Genomic DNA, 4,143 nt, shown 5'->3' on the forward strand with positions numbered 1-4,143 from the left:
AGTACTTTGTTCTTACAGCCTGAGCAGACGAACCCACTGTTTTTAATATGAACTTCAGTTATACTTACCAATTTCATAAAAACATTTTTTTTTTGGGTACAGTATACTTTATTGATGGTACATGACAAAGTAGGGCTCCCCAAACCCCTTCCCTTCTTCAGGGGGTCTGGGATGGAAATAGTGGAGGTTGGGAGATTATCAGTGTTTTGGGGTATAAGTTGGGGCAGGGATTCCCCAGCAGCTGAGGACCTCTCTTTTCCTCTTGCTATGGCTGGGGCTGGTGGTCCAGGGGGCTCTTACTCCTTGGAGGCCATGTGGACCATAAGGTCTACCACCCTGTTGCTGTAGCCAAATTCATTGTCATACCAGGAAATGAGCTTGACAAAGTGGTCATTGAGAGCAATGCCAGCCCCAGCATCAAAGGTAGAGGAGTGGGTGTCACTGTTGAAGTCATAAGAGACAGTCCTCAGTGTACCTGGTCCTCAGTGTACCCCAGGATGCCCTTGAGGGGGCCCTCTGATGCCTGCTTCACCACCTTCTTGATGTCATCATATTTGGCAGCTTTCTCCAGGCGGCAGGTCAGATCCACGACAGACACGCTGGGGGTAGGAACACGGAAGGCCATGCCAGTGAGCTTCCCATTCAGCTCAGGGATGACCTTACCTACAGCCTTGGCCGCACCAGTGGAAGCAGGGATGATGTTCTGGGCGGCCCCTCGGCCATCATGCCACAGCTTCCCAGAGGGGCCATCCACAGTCTTCTGGGTGGCAGTGATGGCATGGACGGCGGTCATGAGTCCCTCCACAATGCCAAAGTTGTCATGGATGGCCTTGGCCAGAGGAGCCAAGCAGTTGGTGGTACAGGAGGCATTTCTGACAATCTTGAGGGAGTTATCATACTTCTCATGGTTCACACCCATCACGAACATGGGGGCGTCAGCAGAAGGAGCGGAGATGATGACCCTCTTGGCCCCGCCCTTCAAGTGAGCCCCAGCCTTCTCCATGGTGGTGAAGACGCCAGTGGACTCCACAACATACTCAGCACCAGCATTGCCCCATTTGATGTTGGTGGGATCTCGCTCCTGGAAGATGGAGATGGACTTCCCATTGATGACAAGCTTCCCATTCTCAGCTTTGACTGTGCTGTGGAATTTGCCATGGGAAGAATCATAATGGAACATGTAGACCATGTAGTTGAGATCAATGAAAGGGTCATTGATGGTGACAATATCCACTTTACCAGAGTTAAAAGCAGCCCTGGTGACCAGGCGCCCAATTCGGCCAAATCCGTTCACTCCGACCTTCACCATCGTGTCTCGGGCATGCGGCTGGCACTGGACCTGAAGATGCGGCTGTCTGTCGAACGGGGAAGAGCAGAGCTCGAAAACATTTTTGAGACTGTATTTGGTAATGTCAGTATCAGAAATAAAACAAACTCTACTGACACTCTCATTAAATACAAGGAAATTGTTACCCTTATTTCTTTTAAACTAGTACCAGTTTTTAGTGATTCTACTGAAATCTTAGGTGAGTATTCTTATTTTGAATAATATATCTTACCTGTTGATGAAAGATCTCGGTAAAGTTACAGGATATGACATCGGTGTACAGAAATCTGTTGAATTTCTATACACCACCAATGAAGCAGCAGAAAGAGAAAGTAAGGAATCAAACCCTTAGAACTGAACCAAAATCCATAAGATACCTAGGAATAAACCTAGCCAAAGAGGCAGAAGACTTGTACTCTGAGAACTGTAAAACACCAATGGAAGAGATGGAAGATGACACAAAAAATTGGAAAGACATTCCATCCTGCTCATGGATCCGAGGAACAAATACTGTTAAAGTGTCTATACTACCCAAAGCAATCTACTCATTTAACCCCTATCAAAATACCAGCAGTATTTTTCAGAGAATTAGAACAAACATTCACACACAGGCATGTGGGTATGCACACGTGCGCGCCAATGTACATGCACAATGGGATATTATTCAGCCATAAAAAAGAATGAACTCTTGCTATTTGCAATGACATAGATGGAACTAAAGAGTGTAATGCTGAGTGAAATAAGTCAGAGAAAGACAAACACCATATGATTTCACTCCTATGTGGAATTTAAGAAAGAAAAAAAAGCAAAGGAAAAAAAGAAAGACAAACCAAGAAACAGACTCTTCACTTTAGAGAACAAACTGATGGTCACCAGAGGGGAGGAGGATGGAGGGAATGGGGGAAATAGGGGATGGGGCTTGAGAGTGCCCTTGTGAGGAGCACCAGGTGACGTAGGGAAGTGCTGAATCACTTTATTGTGCACCTGACACTAATACTAACACTGTTCGCTGACTAGATTTAAATATATATATGACATGTCAATACAGTAATGATATTTGCATTATTCTATAACTGTTAAAATTATTCAGAAAAATGTGAGTTTAATGATATTTTTGCTACTCATCAATCCTTTTGTAGTTGAACTTAATGGCAAAACTTAGCCAAAACTGTTTATGGTTGTGTGTCTGTGATTTTAGATTATGACAGTCAAATGTGGCTTTGTCTCAGGTTCATAGAGGGGCACTGACCAATGGCCAGTATGCAAAGTCCCCTCCCAGAGCAAGTCCAAGAACAGCGCATTCTTACTGTCATATACCCACTGCATGCATAAAGTTTATAAACAACTGAAAAAGGAGGGGAGGGGAGGCTGACTTGAGGCTACAGCCTCTGCTCCAGTGACAAGGAGCAATAAGTAGACATGTGTCTGGTTAATTCTCTTCTAGTCAGAACACTCCTGCACCTTGTCTTCTTGGGGTTCCTTGGCATGGTTTAGCGCAGGGTATCCCTACAGTGCTTCTGGAGGCCACTGACAGAGGAATGTGAATAGTTTGTTTCTCAGCCTTTCTCTTGCCTCTAAACATGATTGCCATTACTTTAGCTCAATTTTTGGTACAACATTGGCCCTCAATAAATTTTTATTGAATGAATTTCTGAATATAGAATTATAAGTCATAAACTTTTCTATTCATGATTCTGGAAGGTTATCTGATGTTGGGGAGAAGAAATCTTAGTTCAATCTAAGTTTTCTTTCTGACTCATTAATTTGTTTCATTTCATGTCTGTAAGATTCTTTCCTTTGCCTTTAAGAGTTAAATTTTCTTCTGATGGAATCTAGATATTGAATTCTTCTTTACAGTTTTTGCTAAAAAAAAAAAAAAAATGCTGCTTTCCAGTATGGCAAATATGCACTTGGTGCTACTCTTGTGTTTTTCAAGGAACACAACTTAGAGGCAATGTCATGTCAGTTATACCCACATTTTCTTTCAGATAATGTTTAACTTTTTTTCCGTTCTTGAAAACCAGGAAGTTTTTTCCAGCCTGTCTTCTACTATCCTAATTCAGTTTTCTGCAGTGTTGCTTCTGTTCATTACTATTCTAATGCTGGCTCAATTTCTAGGATTGAACTTTTTCTTCTATTAAGTACAGACCATTTTGTATTTCATCTGACTTTCCTTTAATTTGTGTCTGTCCCTTAGCCATATTTCCTTGAGTCTGTGCTCTAACAATTTAATATTTCATAGATCATTTTCAACAAAAATTTTACTTTCTCTTGGAATTGGAAAGTATGCCCTTCTGAAATGTCTGGTTTCTGCAGTGAAACTATTTTCCCGCCCCTTCCTGAGCTATGTTCTCTTCCCTTTTTGTTTTAGAATCTTTTATTAGACTATTTTTTCCTGTTTACTTATATCGATGTCATGTAAATTTTTCCATGTCTGCTACTTCACCTATTAAAAGAGTGGATCAAGTCTTATGGCATCTGTTTTCTAACTTTATGTTCTTGGTGACTTACCTTTTGGCTTCAAACATGTGTTTACAACTACCAGCAGAAGAAACTCAATCTAGTCTAGCAGAAGAAACTCAATCTAGTCTTTAAGGGTCTACTGATCTCCTAGACATCTATGGGGAATGAAAGAGGATAAACTGTTTGTGTCATTTTCCTTGTGATTAGACGATTAAGTGAGGCATCATCTTCTCCATCATTAAATTAGAACGCGGTTATGAAAACTACTTGGATCCCTATATTGAATACCTCATTAGACTAATTAGTCCAAAAAGAGCTACATGAATTTAGGATAGGATGTACAGAAAGAGAAT

General features: G+C 41.6%; 1 pseudogene; it reads right to left on the bottom strand.

Moving 5' to 3' along the window:
- Positions 1-219: 219 nt before the first annotated feature.
- On the bottom strand, positions 220-1,346 carry LOC123935009 (annotated as a pseudogene).
- Between the last annotated feature and the right edge of the window lie 2,797 nt (positions 1,347-4,143).

The sequence above is a fragment of the Meles meles genome, chromosome 2 (genome assembly GCF_922984935.1).
Source record: "Meles meles chromosome 2, mMelMel3.1 paternal haplotype, whole genome shotgun sequence".
In the NCBI taxonomy this organism is placed as follows: domain Eukaryota; kingdom Metazoa; phylum Chordata; class Mammalia; order Carnivora; family Mustelidae; genus Meles; species Meles meles.